General features: G+C 45.8%; 2 protein-coding genes across 2 annotated transcripts in view; both read left to right on the top strand.

Moving 5' to 3' along the window:
* Nucleotides 1–11,483, top strand: part of LOC126457036 (uncharacterized protein K02A2.6-like) — a 432,608-nt gene extending 421,125 nt beyond the window's left edge. Inside the window, exon 2 of the mRNA XM_050093022.1 lies at nucleotides 11,233–11,483. The gene's annotated coding sequence lies outside the window, so the exon portion shown is untranslated. The remainder of the gene's footprint in view (nucleotides 1–11,232) is intronic.
* LOC126457037 (hemolymph lipopolysaccharide-binding protein-like) overlaps nucleotides 1–16,747 on the top strand; it is a 480,588-nt gene that overhangs the window by 339,020 nt on the left and 124,821 nt on the right. The window lies entirely within an intron of this gene.

Here is a 16,747-nt window from a genome sequence, read left to right on the forward strand (position 1 = left end):
AAGTGTGGCGCCGGACGGCGGTCCACCGTGCACCGGCTCAGCGCAAGATAGTGGACTACCAAGCGCGCACTGCAGCCCAGGGAACGAACCGACGCAAAGTGACAGCCCGATCGGAACAACTAACGCTCAGTTCCAGTATCATTATGAGGCAGGACTCTGTGGTCACCGCATGCACCGGATGATGTCAACTCGCGTCGAACAGACGGGCGCGTGAGATACTAGAACCAATACAAAAGTTCAAGAGGGATCAGAGTTTGATTACAAACACTCTTTATCGGTCTTCAAATTCCAAAATTTCCGGGAACATGGAGGCTCACTTAAGCCAAAAGTTTGTCTGTCACAATTTTCTAACACGCTACCAGTATCTTGGCCATTGAGAGCAAAATAAAAATTTATCTTCGGGCACATCGAGGACACGGCAGCTGAGAAAGTGCGCGGTGTTGCGGGTACATGTCGAAAGTACCAAGAATTCACCGACGCGTTTCTCGGTACGTATTGATCTCGCGAAATACAAGACCGAATAAAACAAGAAATCATTTTGTGTCCAAATCTGGAGGCGTCAGGATACAAGAGTCCCACGCAGCTCTTTGAGGCTTTAATTAAAAAGAATCATTTTCTTGATGTGCCACTTAGTGATGATGAAATTATTAAGTTCTGTTTCGCGAAACTGCCAAGCAGCTACCAGCAAGCGGTTGTAGGAAAGTACGGATCGAATATTGAAACCTTCAGAAGCCTACAACGAGAGTTGGATTAATTTTTGAAAAAGAAGCAGCGCATGATCGAAGGAAAGGGCAATATAACCATTACAACGGTGACTTTCGTGGAGCACCGCGCAATAGCATCAACAACGACAGGAGGAATGAACGTTATGGAACATCTGGGAGGCAGGACTATGGGAAACAAAATTCAGAGCGACACGAACTGGAGGTGCAGAGATTCAGACGAACGGCGGTCCTATACCGAGTTCCAATCACCGAAACATAAATGGAGAGCGAGATTGAAGCTAGGACCGTGCGGATTCGGCTCACGGAAAATCCTCACAAATACTCGAACAGAGCCTTGTACATATGTTGAAATGTAAGGAGCGCGAGAATGTAGTTTTCCTATAGAGAAAAAAGTGTCGGTGAAATCTTTTCGGCTTTCGAATAAACAAAACCAGAAATACCAAACGTTTTCCTTAGTGTACAATGGGCCGTATGAGGATTAAAAGAATCGCCCACCATAACACGTATGAACTGCAGACACTGAAGGGCAAGAAATCCATGGATACTCACCACATGTCCCACATCAAGCCGTTAGTGGAATAAGTCTTGTATGTGAAACAAAAGGAAAGAAGCTGTGCTAGAAAACATCTTTCTGTTGGGTACATATTAGACATTAAATGTGATAATTTGTTTTTATTTATATTCTTTAACATGTATATGTTGAACTTGAAGGGGCTACGAAGCGACATATGATCTTGCACGATACTGGTTAACTCTGAAGTCGAAGTGCCGGTGTAACTCACTTTTCCAGACTTTCAGTCAGGCAATAGTAGCCGACCGAGACAGACGCAGTAACAGGGAAGTAATGGCTTTTATGACATTTACGAGTTCCTAAACAGGAGCGAATTTTATTATATCATGTGTGTGCTTTAATAGTTTAGATTCTCGAGTTTCTGCGTGTACATTTAATATCTAATAAAGCAGTTTTTGCGTTCTCGCTCGCGTCGGAAAGTAAACCGATTTTGTGATATATTACAGGTTCCTAATCAGGGGCGAATTATTTAGTTTCACCTGAGTGCTTCGGTAGTTACGTTTTTCAATATCTGTGTATTATTTGACACAGATCCTGCGTTTTCGTCAGGGTCTACAGTAGTGTTGCGCAGCATGTGCCAATAGTCTGTTTATCTGCATACTTTAGTTTTCCATGGTCTTTAGTATGGACTGGGACTGCGATTGTTGTGTACGGATGTGAGCCAAGTCGGTGACACATTGCTCTCAGCTCCAGGCTGTGATGGCTTCGGTTACACAGCTTGAGGCTGCAGTGGATGGGCACCACTGTTGTCTATCGGCCGTGGGGATCCAACAGACGTCCAGCACGTCCGAGTTCTCCGATCGGTCCTCACCGGTGGTCAACCCAGTTACTGCTCGCACAGAGGCTGACCCCTCACCTGTGGTCTAGTGGGAGGTCGCCCCGGGGCGAAGCAGGCGGCGAAAGACTTCCCAGGCGGCGGCACATAAGACCTCCCCGGTCTGTCTGACAAACAGGTTTCAGGTGCTGTCTGTGGCTGACACTGTCGCTGACCCACATGTTGTCGCCTGTTGTGCTTCAGAGGGAACCACTCAGCCTGCAAGATCCGGACAGTCACAGAGGGTGGGTTTATTGGTAGCTGGGAGCTTCAACGTTAGGCGCGTTCTGGGGCCCCTTAGGTACTTGGCTGACAAGAAGGGTAAGATAACCAATGTGCACTCCGTGTGTATACCGGGTGGAGTCATTCCAGATATGGAGAGGGTCCTCCCGGATGCCATGAAGAGCATAGGGGGGTTGCCCACATCGGTACCAATGATGTGTGTCACTTTGGATCAGAAGGGATTCCGTCAGGTTTCGAGCGGTTAACAGAAGTAGTAAAGGCTGCCAGTCTTGCTTGCAGGATGAAAGCAGAGCTGACCATTTGCAGCATAGTCAACAGGACCGATTCAGACCTCTGGTACATAGCTGAGGGGAGGGTCTGAATCAGAGGCTAGACGGTTCTGCGACCGTGTACGCTGCAGATTCCTCGACTGCACCGAAGGGTGGTTGGGTTTCGGGTTCCGCTGAATGGGTCAGGTGCCCACTATACGCAGGAGGTGTCTACACTGGTAGCAGGCGCTATGTGGCGTGGACTGGGCGGTTTTTTAGGTTGGAGGGTCTCGGGAAAACACAAAAAGGGCTTCAGTCACAAAGGGAGCAGGCTGAACACAGGAAGAACGTAGATGCAGGAACCATTGATATAACAGTTGTAAATTGTCGTAGCTGTGTTGGGAAAGTACCAGAGCTCCAAGCGCTAATAGAAAGCACTGATGCTCAAATCGTTATAGGCACTGATAGCTGGCTAAAGCCGGATATAAGCTCAGTCGAAATATTTGTGAAGAACCTAACGGTGTTCCGAAAGGATAGGCTAAACACGGTTGGCGGTGGCATGTTTGTTGCTGTTAGAAGTAGTTTAACTTGTAGCGACATTGAAGTAGATACTTCCTGTGAATTAGTATGCTCAGAGGTCATTGTTGACATCCAGAATCAAATAATACTTGGATCCTTTTACCGACGTCCCAATTCAGATGATACAGTTGCTGAAAGGTTCAAAGGAAATTTGAGTATGACTTCAAACACGTACCCGACTCATACGATAATAGTTGATGGCGACTTTAATTTATCCTTGATGTGTTGGCGAAAATACATGTTGAATTCCGGAGGTACGCATAAAATATCACCCGAAATTGTGCTAAAAACATTCTCTGAAAATTATTTCGACCAGTTAGTTCATGAGCCCACACGAATAGTAAAGGTTTGCGAAAACACACTTGGCCTATTAGCAACAAATAATCCTGAGTTAATAACAAGCATCAAAACCGATTCAGGTATCAGAGAACAAAGGATTGTCGTAGTGAGATTGAATATCGTAATCCCTAAATCCTTGAAAAATAAGCGAAAAATGTACCTATTCAAAAAATCAGATAAAAATTTAGTTGACGCCTTCCTGAGAGACAATCTCCTCTCATTCCAAATTAATAATAGAAGTGTAGACCAGGTGTGGCTTAAATTCAAAGAAATAGTATCGGTAGCAATTAAGAGTTTTATACCAAATAAATTAACGACAAAGCTGATCCTCCTTGGTACACAAAACAGGTTAGAACACTGTTGCAGAAACAATGAAACAAACATGCCAAATTTAAACAGACACAAAATCCCCAAGAATGATTATCTTTTACAGAAGCTGTAAATTTATCGCGGACTTCAATGCGAAATGCTTATAACAGTTTCCACAACGAAACTTTGTCTGGAAACGTATCAGAAAATGCAAAGAGATTCTGGTCTTATGTGAAGTATGTTAGCGGCAAGAAACAATCAATGCCATCTCTGCGCGATAGCAATGGAGATACTGTCGAAGACAGAGCTCCAAAGCATACTAAACACAGCCTTCCGAAATGCCTTCACAAAAGGAGACGAAGTAAATATTCCAGAATTCGAATCGAGAACAGCTGCCAACATGAGTAACCTAGAAGTAAATATCCTCAGAGTAGTTGTGCAACTTAAATCACTTAATAAAAGCAAGTGTTATGGTCCAGATTGTCTACCAATTAGGTTCCTTTCGGAGTATGCTGATGCATTAGCTCCATACTTAACAATCACATACAACCGTTCGCTTGACGAAAGATCCGTACCCAAAGACTGGAAAGTTACACAGGTCACACTAATATTCAAGATAGGTAGTAGGAGTAATCCATTACATTACAGGCCCATATCGTTAACGTCGATATGCAGCAGGGTTTTGGAACACTTATTGTGTTAGGACATTATGAATTGCCTCGAAGAAAACGGTCTATTGACACACAGTCAACATGGGTTTAGAAAACATCGTTCCTGTGAAACACAACTAGCTGTTTATTCTTGTCAAGTGTTGAGTGCTATTGACAAGGGATTTCGGATCGATTCCGTATTTCTGGATTTCAAGAAGGCTTTTGACACTGTACCACACAAGCGGCTCGTAGTGAAACTGCGTGCTTACGGAATATCGTCTCAGTGATGTGACTGGAATTCTGATTTCCTGTCAGAGAGGTCACAGTTGGTAGTAACTGACGGAAAGTCATCGAGTAAAACAGAAGTTATTTCTGGCATTCCCCAAGGTAGTGTTATAGGCCCTTTGCTGTTACTTATCTATATAAACGATTTGGGAGACAATCTGAGCAGCCGTCTTCGGTTGTTTTCAGATGACGCTGTCGTTTATCGACTAATAAAGTCGTCAGAAGATCAAAACAAACTGCAAAACGATTTAGAAAAAATATCTGAATGATGCGAAAAGTGGCAGTTGACCCTAAATAACGAAAAGTGTGAGGTCATCCACATGAGTGCTAAAAGGAACTCGTTAAACTCCGTTTACACGATAAATGAGTCTAATCTAAATCCGTAAAATCAATTAAATATCTAGGTATTACAGTTACGAACAACTTAAGTTGGAAGGAACACATGGGGAATGTTGTGGGGAAGACTAACTAAAGACTGCGTTTTATTTGCAGGACACTTATAAAATGTAACAGACCTACCAAGGAGACTACACTACGCTTGTCCGTCCTCTTCTAGAATACTGCTGCGCGGTGTGGGATCCTTACCAAATAGGACTGACGGAGTGCATCGAAAAAGCTCAAAGAGAGGCACCACGTTTTGTATTATCGCGAAATATGGGAGAGAGTGTCACAGAAATGGTACAGGATTTGGGCTGGACATCATTAAAAGAAAGGTGTCTTTCCTTGTGACGGAATCTTCTCACGAAATTCCAACCACCAGCTTTCTCCTCCGAATGCGAAATATTTTGTTGACACCGACCTACATAGGGAGGAGCGATCAGCACGACAAAATAAGGGAGATCAAAGCTCGTACGGAAAGATGTAGATGTTCGTTCTTTCAGTGTGCTATACGAGACTGGAATAATAGAGAATTGTGAAGGTGGTTAGATGAACCCTCTGCTAGGCACTTTAATGTGATTTGCAGAGTATCCATGTAGATGAAGATGTAGATGTCTCCGTTACATGGGGATGCCACCACTCTTTCGAGTCAGTGGTAACACAGACTCGATCTTCATGTGTGTTTTGTCTTTACGCCACACCTATTACTGTGTCTTTGTTGAGGAAGAGCTACTGGCTGCACATAGACAGTGTTCTGGGCACGCCTTACAGCTTCGCACCATTTGTTTGTTTTCGTGGTATTTGTCACTGGCGTTATGGGCACATAGTTGCAGTGTTGCACCTATTTTCAGTGCGGCTTTGTTTGTTCCTATCGTTGGCGTGTTAGGTACGCCACAGCGCGTTGCACCATAGTCTTACGGTTCGGAGGCGGATATACAAAGGCGGCAACTGTGCCCGCCCATGCATCTGCTGCTGGGCGTAAGCTTTCTGGAGTATGGCGAGTTTCTCGTACGATGGTACGTCACGTCTCCGAACGTGTGCGGTCGTCGGGATCTATCGTATGAGCGGCGTAATGCAAAAGGTATGCAATTCCTCAACAAGTCCGGTAATTGGTGTCTTGGCGAAAGATCTAGCACACAAGAGAAGTGCAAAAGTATGATATTTATAAGAACTTATTTCCAGATAAGCAGCGACCGATCATCGTATAGGCCATACCAGAGACAGCAACATCCGTCGAGTTGTCTCAGCGGGGCATGCCAGGTCGTATGTATTGCAAACGGGTGTAGCCGATCAGTTACATATAGTACTTTTATTAATTTCCATTACTAATGCAATTGCAGCTAATTTTATCTCATCCTATATGTGTTCATTGTGTATGTGTGCAGCCGCCATGTCTTGAGCAGTTTCAGGGTCCATCGAGGCCTCTGGGATCAGAGACGGCGAGGGACGTGCAGTGGCGCCTGTAGATAGCATTGCTAGCAAATTTAAATTGTCATCCGTAGTTGTGAGCATGCTCCAGTGATGAGTAGGCTATAGTTGGGATTACGTATGGTAGTTGAGGGTTATGGGTAGCGGACTTCAGCTTTTCTTTATTTTAATGAATCAATAATGACACACACACAAACATTAGTATTAACAATGGACCCATAGGTGAAGTCACTATTCTTCATATGTAATACTGTGTTAATTATTGTCATCAGAGTATACATCCTTTTACATTGAATTAGTGTAGTAGTTTTATTCAAGTAAATATTCATTTCTATTAATTTTTTTACTGAGTGTACAAAGTACTATCAGAGACAATTGTATGAAATTCTTAATGCTGTATTTTTAAAAAGTTTTGGAGAGGCACACTTTATAAAAGGATTTAAGAACTGTGCAGGTAATGGGAAGGACAAGTGACTGCTGGACGAGAATTGACACTACAAGGTCCCAAGCGGCAGGGAGAAGCCTGAGGGAGGCAGCTGTCAGTCACGACATATCCCCCCTCTACCCGAGGGCTCATAGGCGCGAGCCACTTACGCTCTCAGCGCAGTGAAAGTAAGGCGGCGGCTCACATGGCGGACAGCTCTGGGTCAGCTGAGGGCGGACATAACCATCGGAATACCACCAGGACAGGCGAACCCGTTAGCGACTGGCCGAGAACTGCATGGCGCCGCTCAGTGGTGACGCATAAATGGGGATTCCACTGCAGAAGAGGTGGTGGACGATGAGGGTATGCTCTAACAATGGCGGCACGAAACACTTATGACGGACGCCGTTTACAGTTCCAGCACGAGTTCGCATAACTCACTGTAATAGGCCGGAATGCATGCATAAATCATTTCTGTGCTGGGTATTGCTGGACTGCAGTTTGTCGTGATTATCTGTGGAGATAATCTCCTACAGAGAGCAGTTCCGAGCAATCGGCCACGTTTATCGATCAACCTCCATCAGACGACTCCATGAGTGTTGCACTTACTCTCAGAGTAGTATCCTGTACTGCAGTTTTTTGGTCTAGATAAGATCAAGTGTTACTGTCTTCGGACAGCCAATTACCTGTCCATGGATGTGTCTCAAATCTTGCAGTCCTCAATGGCATGTGTTTGCCATCATACCGCACAGTACTGCAAGTCAACAATAGGCTGTCCTACAACCCTAAGAGCTTAGTGTCGACTGACAACGCCTATAAAAAGAGGGTAGGATGACTGGAGATACTTCCGGATGCCGCCCCTGGTTCCACACCACTAGTCGCACTCCTCCCAACAGGCGCCCCTTTCCCCACACCAGGAACCACCACCCCTCTCCACAGACGAGTGTCTGTGGAATGTCCATGTGTTGAGTGTTTCGTTGTGTGATGTTAGCGTGTGATGGATGTTATGTTCAATTTTTTTCGCTCAGACAACTGAGTGAACATAGTAAAATTCGTGCCCCTAATGAAAACTTTTTTTGCCTCCCAAACTTCATTTGAGTGACTAGAAACTGGAAATACAATGTCAACTATGTGTATATTGTTTAGTTTTATAGCTTCTAGTTTCCTTTTTTTAGATAAATGTTCGTGTTCAAGATATCCTGGTTCCCTATCACCAGGTCATTTTGGAACAAGGTCTTCTTTGTGATGCACACTATGTTACATAATCTTTGTTCACACAGGTATACTTTCAAAATTTTTGTTTCTTTTGTCTACATTATATCTCTCTATCTCACTTATGTTGTTGCCAGTCAATTGCCACTATGCTTACAAATTTTTTGTGTGTATGCCAATAGTTACAAAATGTTATACACAATACAACACGAGAGTATTTTTGTTTGTGTATGTGAGCAGGATATCTGCGGTTGCTATTCTGGTTAGTGATGAATGGACCATCAGTCAATCAAAAAAATGGTTCAAATGGCTCTGAGCACTATGGGACTCAACATCTTAGGTCATAAGTCCCCTAGAACTTAGAACTACTTAAACCTAACTAACCTAAGGACATCACACACACCCACGCCCGAGGCAGGATTCGAACCTGCGACCGTAGCAGTCCCGCGATTCCGGACTACAGCGCCAGAACCGCTAGACCGCCGCGGTCGGCATCAGTCAATCAATCACTGTGAAAATTCAGGGAAACGGCGTGAGTGTGGTTAATTGTTTCAACCACAAAGCATAGAAATATTGTTTGTCTTCTTGGCTTCATGCAGAAGTATGTGTGTGTTTGAGTTGAGCGCCTACAGCTAATTCGTAAATGTTACCTTAATGAGAAACTTGCAGATCCTATAGGTCAACATTTTATTGCAGCTTCGAACTTGGCCTTCTGGCATGTGTTCAACATTTGTATGACTGTGTGAGTATTCCATGAATTACAGTGGGCTCCCTGAGGCTGAATCTGTGTTGGGCGTGACTTAGTCGTCAAGGTGAGTAAGATGTTGGCAAAGTCATAAGAAAAATTCTACCTTTCATTTTATTATCAATTTCAAATTTAATCTGCCAATTTGTTGTGACATTTTGGAAACTGTTTAGACTCCTTGAGTCATCGACACACTACCTCTGTCAAGTGAGTCAACCACTATCAAAGATAATCTAAAGTAACTGAGGGGAAATGAGAAGTTCCTTGCCCTCTTTTGCATGTCACCTCTCATTTTCATCAATTTTATTAAAGTTCCATGTCATTACTCTGTGGTAACAGACCTAATAAGGTCACTGTAATGAAAGTACTTGTATTGAGAGCTCAAAATACTTTTCGCTTGATTCCTATACATGTTGGATTACTTCCCTGGGTGGCCTGTGCGAGGGGAGCATTGGAGTATTCGGCACACTGCGTTTCTGGTTGTGGGCTGCACTTTAGCGCCTGGCGGAATAACTGACGTTGGTCGAGTTTCGCCTATTTTATGCAGGGCGAAACGACCTACGAGATGTCTGAGTGTCGACGCAGTTTATGTGTTTACCGTTCCAGGGCATCCAGAACGAAGACTCTTGGCACCGACTGACTGCATTGTCCTCTTGATTCTCAGAATATTTGTGGACCGTGCCCTACTGTGTGCGACTGCCTCGCGGCAGATGGCCGGTGGTCTAGGCATGTTGTTTTCGTAGCTGGTCAAAAGGCAAGTTCAGTGCCCTCAGCTGAACTGCAGTGGAATGATTGGTCAACTTAAACTGAGGCTAGTTGACGTCAAAAAGACCTGTTGGAAACTGGAGGGAACAGTCGCTATTGGCGCGAATGATGTTCTGAGACAGTGTGAGGGAATTTTGGAATCAGAACTGCATGCTGATTCGCGAATTTTTTGGATGGTAGGGAGTTGAGCAATGCTGGCTTCGCTCTTGCGTTGTGCGGGCGCACGTATTCGGTATCTGATCTTCGTCAGAGTCGGATGGTCTTGCGACTTAGTCGCACCTTTTTTCGGCAGAACTTAGAATTCTCGGACAACCTTCGTGGCCAGGGGTTGAAACAGAGTTGTTGCACACCAGAAGTTGGCATCTACATCAGAAAGCTGCCTACCGATGACCTGCTACAAATTTCAGGACTGGTAATGTATTTTGCGGCTCTGGCATTGTAGGACCTATCAATTTTATACTGAAGTCCTCAGTAGCACACGAGCTCGCCTTGCCACAAGTCCACCTTGCTTGTTTCTGCATGTGATCCCAAGTCAGCTCTCAATACTAATAGCGATGCTGCAATGTAGTCGAAAGAGTAGTATTTGATTGATTAGGACCTCTAGTCAATATCATCAAGCTATTGCATCACAGAGCGTAGTAGCCCTTGTTCTCGAGCCAACTCTTATTCGCATAATAGTTCAGAATAACCTTTCCTTTAACCTATTGTTTGTGTCGATAATCATGTGCATATGTTCTGATGTACAATAAATCTCATTGTAATATTTAAGCCACATATTATTTTGTAGATATATGCAGAATCCCATTTCCTGTTGGTTATTCTGATAAAGTTCTCTTTTCTTCTGTGTAGATTACAATTTTTATTAAAATATTGTGAGTGTGCACTCCTTATTTTACTAACTAGCAGGGTCCACCATCATTTCCCTTCATTGCCATTGTGCACATAGTTAACTAGGTGGTAGGTAAGGAGGGGGCTGAGTGCATGTCACGTTCTCATGACCGAGCGAGGTGGCGCAGTGGTTAGCACACTGAACTCGCATTCGGGAGGTCGACGGTTCAATCCCGCGTCCGGACATCCTAATTTAGGTTTTCCGTGATTTCCCTAAATCGTTCCAGGCAAATGCTGAGATGGTTGCATTGAAAGGGCACGGCCGACTATCTTCTCCGTCCTTCCCTAATCCGATGATACCGATGACTTCGCAGTTTGGTCTCTTCCCCCAAACAACCCAACCCAACAACGTTCTCTTGCAAATTTCGTCAGAATTAAAGAGGCACAAACTGTTCTCCACCGTGGCACCTCGCAAGGATACCCGGTTTTACTGGCTATGTGGTACCTGGTTGTGCCCCACGCCTTAGAAGTAATGTAACATTATGGTTTTGATTGCGAAATAGTAGTTAAAACATGTTGTATGTGTGGTGTCACCGCCAGACACCACACTTGCTAGGTGGTAGTTTAAATCGGTCGCGGTTCATTTAGTACATGTCGGACCCGCGTGTCGCCACTGTGTGATCGCAGACCTAGCGCCACCACAAGGCAGGTCTCGTGATACGAACAAGCACTCTCCCCAGTTGTACGGACGACCTAGCTAGCGACTAGATGTACGAAGCCTTTCTCTCTCATTAGCCGAGAGACAGAATAGCCTTCAGCTAAGTTAATGGCTACGAACTAGCAAGGCGCCATTAGCCTTACAGTGATTGTAATTAAAGTCTCCTGTGTATAGTCAAGAGCGATGTACCACAATGATTGATTAAAGATAAGTATTAATCCAGCTACATACTTTTCTTCATAGCATTAATTACATAGCCTGTTCCAGTACTTCACGCCTGTCTGCGTTAGTCTAGCGTGCATTTTCAGCCATCTCGATCTCCAAGGTGTTGGCCCAGCTGCCGACACATCACATGGCGACGAGTCTACAAAGGATCTTGTGTTTTACTTTGCCCTACTTTATTTGTGTCATGGCTTCGCCACATTCTCCAGATGTACTGTCCGAATTTTATCGCTTGCAGAATCAGCAGACGCAGGCGTTATTGGATGCCCTTGGACAGCTCGTCCAGGGTCAACGTGCCATTCAAACCGATGCGGCCGCCGCCGCTTCACCGCTACCGCAGCCACAACTCGCAGTTGCACCGCCTTTTAGGCACTACGACCCGAACCACGAGACTTGGCAGGAATAGTCCCGCCAGTTTGCCTTCCACCTCGCCGCCTACAGAATTCAAGGTAATGAGCGGCAGCCGTTTTTGCTTTCTTGTGTCGGTGTGTCCACCTACCGTGTGATAGTGAAATTGTTTCCCCGACGTGACGTAGCAACTCTGTCCTACGAGGAAATTTTGTCTGCTTTAGATGCCTATTTCAAAGAAACAGTTAATGTGGTTTCAAAACGGTATACGTTTTTTCGTACAAAACGTACGGCCGGTCAAACTAATAGGGAGTGGGTAGCAACATTGCAAGGACTTACTAGGGAGTGTTCTTTTGACTGTGACTGTGGTCTTTCTTATTCAGATACAATGGTACGTGATGCAATTGCACAGAACGTTTCTGATGTTCGCATGCGGGAGCAAATATTGAAACTAGTCAATCCCTCCCTTCAACAAGTGATAGACATATTGGATAGACAGGACACACTTGACTGTGCTCAGGAATCTTTTGGAACTTCGCCAGCAGTGTGTAACATTAACCGGCCCGCCGGGCGAGCTGCGCGGCCCGGTCAATTGCCCTCGCGCAAACAAACGCAGCTGCCGCCGCGCTATAAGCCACGTGTGCCGCGCCAGCCCACAACTGCCGTGAAATCATGCCCGCGGTGTGCTACTAGACATTCGCGTGAACATTGCCCGTCACGCCAAGCTATTTGCTTTTTCTGTAATAGGAAAGGACATGTTCAAAGTGTTTGCCAGAAAAGGCTCAGATCAGACAATCACAATCATTCCAGGCCCTTTGCTTCGCGCCGGAATCGAACCAAGGACACTCAGAATCGTGGGCCTTCGCCCATGGACATTCATGTAGTTACTTCCACTTCGTCCAGTGCCACTCTTTCTAACAGTGACTGTGTTCGTCCCTCAAAAACTGTGCGTCGACGTCGCCGGAAATCACGTCAATTAGCAAGTGATTCTGTACCAGTGTCTATTCAAATGGCACAAAACAGTCGCTCTTGTTGTCAGCAGAACAATAAACTTTTTATGGCCTTAGACTTTGAAGGCAAAGTGATACCATTCCAGCTCGATACCGGAGCTGCAGTTTCATTGCTCAATCACGACACGTACAAACAACTGGGCGCACCTCCGTTGCGTGCCGCAAATGTTCAGTTAAACAGTTATTCCGGACAGACAATTCCTGTGTTAGGACAGTGCACTCTTTTTGCAACATTTAAAGGACAAACAAAACTTGTGACATTTTACGTTCTTCGTTCTTCTACTGCAGTGAACTTGTTTGGTTTAGATTTATTTCAATTGTTTAACATGTCTATTGTAAATCAGGTGCTATCAGTGAATCAAACTGTACCTACGGACAGTGTTTCTAGTGTATGTGCAGAATTTGAAGACAATTTTGCACCGGGCTTAGGTTGCGCTAAAAACTGTGAAGCACAATTGGAACTGAAGGTCAACGCGCAACCGAAATTTTTCAGAGCGCGCAATGTTCCTCACGCATTGCGTCAGGAGGTCGCAAGAACATTGAACAATGTAGCATCACAAGGTGTGAGTGAATGTGCGCAATGCCTCTTCTCTTTCAGCTCCGCTTCATCGCTTACGCCGTGCAGGTGTTCCGTTTCTCTGGACGACGGAATGCGAACGCGCCTTTCGCCAGTTGAAATCGGCGTTGCTTTCTAATACTTGCCTCACGCCTTTCGATCCCCAGAAACCTTTTTTGTTGATGGTAGATGCATCGGATTTCGGGATCGGTGCTGTGCTTGCGCACAAAGTTGGCTCCCATGATCGCCCTATTGCCTTTGCGTCAAAATTGCTCTCATCTGCGCAAAGAAATTATTCCCAGATAGAGAAAGAAGCTTTGGCTCTCGTGTTTGGTGTTACTAAGTTCCATGATTTCTTGTATGGTCGTCACTTTACCATCATCACAGACCACAAACCTTTGACATCGCTTTTTCATCCGAACAAGCCTGTACCTCCACGTACAGCGCAGAAATTCATTCGCTGGTCTATTTTCCTCTCGCAGTACCGCTACGATATCTTGTATCGTTCCACTGCTAAGCACGGAAACGCTGATGCGTTGTCCTGTTTGCCTGTTGCTGAGGATAAAGCATTTGATTCTTCCGAACTTGCTTGCATGTTCATTGATTCGCAAACCGATGAAGTGGTCGAATCGTTTCCGATCGATTTTCGTCGTGTAGCTACAGCCACAGCTGCTGACCCTGTCCTTGCTACTGTTTTACGTTTTGTTGCTACGCAATGGCCTTTGTCAAAGTCTCGGATCGAGGATCCGTTGGTTCGCTGATTTTTTGCTCACAGGGAGAGACTTTTTGTTCGACGTGGTGTTTTGTTGTTGCGTTCTGATAATGATCAGTCCCGAGTCGTGGTCCCACGTTCGTTACAGTCCTCTGTTTTACGGCTTCTTCACCAAGGACATTGGGGTATAGTGCGAACGAACCAACTTGCTCGTCAGCACTGTACTTGGTTCGGAATCGATGCTGCGATTACGAATATGTGCTCTTCTTGCATGGCGTGTGCCGAACAACAATCCGCACCGCCGCGGAAAGTCTTTGCATGGCCAAAAGCCACTTCCCCTTGGCAACGCTTGCACATGGATTTTGCTGGTCCATTCTGGAATGCTCGATGGTTGGTTCTGGTCGACGCCTTCAGTAATTTTCCTTTTGTTGTCCGGATGTCTTCCACGACGTCCTCCGCCACCATCCACGCGTTGTCTGCTATCTTTTGCATTGAAGGTCTTCCGCAGACTATTGTTTCCGACAATGGCCCACAATTCATGTCCGTAGAATTTCAGTCATTCTGCCAGGCCAATGGTATTCAACATCTGACATCCGCGCCGTTTTCGCCTCAGTCAAACGGTGCCGCTGAACGATTGGTCCGGACTTTCAAGTCACAGATGTTGAAATTGAAAGAGTCGCATTCTCGGGAAGACGCATTGTTGCTCTTTTTGTCTTCGTATCGCTCTCAGCCCCGAGATGGCCGCTCGCCGGCTGAGTTGCTCCACGGTCGTCCTCATCGCACCTTGATGTCTTTGCTGCATCCGCCGCATCAGGTTCCTTTGCAGCGGCAGACTCCTGCTTTTGCTCCAGGCGACGTTGTATTTTATCGCAACTATCGAGGTTCACGGCGTTGGCTCGCAGGGCGCATTCTTCGCTGCCTCGGCCGCGCGATGTATTTGGTTTTGGGGGCCTCTGGTGAGGTGCGTCGGCATCTCAATCAGCTGCGCTTCTGTCGTCGCACGGGTTCTGCCGCTCCCCGTCTGCTTTCAGCGACGGTGCCGTCCGGTCAGCGCCCTGGGGACCCATCTACTGGCTCGCCTCATCCCCAGGTGTTACCGATGATGCCTTCCATTTTGCCCCATGGCGACGCGCCGCCGCAGCCGCCGCCGCCGCCGCCGCCGCCGTCGCCTGTTCTCCCGCCGGCGCCGCCCGCATTCGACGCTTCGCTGCAGCCGCCAAGCGCCTCCCAGGGTCCCGCGCCGCCGATCGCTTCACGTGACCAGCTGTCCTTCGCCAGGGAACTCCCGCCCGCTCCGGACCACATGACGTCATCGCGCGTCGGCTACCCCGACGCAATGGAGGTCGACCCTTCGGCCCCTCCTGTTTCTTTACGGGCGCATACACCGCATGTTGACGTGCACCCTGGACTAGGTTTTCAGGCGTTTCCTAGCTCCCCTCGGACCGAATGGCCGGGTGCGTGTGGCACAGCCTCGCCTGTTGTTAGGCTCCCCACCTCATCGCATACGTCAACATGGGGTCCTCCCCTTGGCGGGCGGAAGCCTTATCTCACAACCGTTCGCCGATTTGCGGGGGAGGAATGTGGTGTCACCGCCAGACACCACACTTGCTAGGTGGTAGTTTAAATCGACCGCGGTCCATTTAGTACATGTCGGACCCGCGTGTCGCCACTGTGTGATCGCAGACCTAGCGCCACCACAAGGCAGGTCTCGTGATACGAACAAGCACTCTCCCCAGTTGTACGGACGACCTAGCTAGCGACTAGATGTACGAAGCCTTTCTCTCTCATTAGCCGAGAGACAGAATAGCCTTCAGCTAAGTTAATGGCTACGAACTAGCAAGGCGCCATTAGCCTTACAGTGATTGTAATTAAAGTCTCCTGTGTATAGTCAAGAGCGATGTACCACAATGATTGATTAAAGATAAGCATTAATCCAGCTACGTACTTTTCTTCATAGCATTAATTACGTAGCCTGTTCCAGTACTTCACGCCCGTCTGCGTTAGTCTAGCGTGCATTTTCAGCCATCTCTATCTCCAAGGTGTTGGCCCAGCTGCCGACACATCAGTATGGAAAAAACACTTAGCTAAATGATTGTTGTTATTACTGGTCATGATAATATAAATAAAAAAACATAAGAATAAAAAAGTAGGCCCATCATTCTCTTCCATAGGTGCACGATAGGTCCATACGGCCTATTTGGTTAAACAGGCATTACATAGGCTACGTAAATAATTGAAGTACGTATGTAATTGAAATAATACGTAATTGAAGTGTTATGTAATTGATTGCATTCATTTAACTGTTTAAATTAGGTTATAATTTCTTTCAAGCATTTTAATATTATTTCTTGAACAAATAAGCGTAATGTTTCGACAAACTGTCATCTGTAGGCCTACAGGTTCTCGAAACATGTTCGAATTCTTAAAGAAACATTGAAAAACTGCTTGACTAAGGTAATTTGGCCTATCTAATCTAAACAGTATTCTTGTATTCCTCAACTGGTTTTTAAAAAATTTGTTTTGTTTGTCAATCAGCAATACCCAGGAATTATCAGAGGAAGATGCAGAGACAGATCTGGAGCTTGGAATTCATGACTGCAACAATTGAGGAGGTTTTAACCAAAAGAATGAGTTTCAA

Source organism: Schistocerca serialis, chromosome 2 (genome assembly GCF_023864345.2).
Source record: "Schistocerca serialis cubense isolate TAMUIC-IGC-003099 chromosome 2, iqSchSeri2.2, whole genome shotgun sequence".
In the NCBI taxonomy this organism is placed as follows: Eukaryota; Metazoa; Arthropoda; class Insecta; order Orthoptera; family Acrididae; genus Schistocerca; species Schistocerca serialis.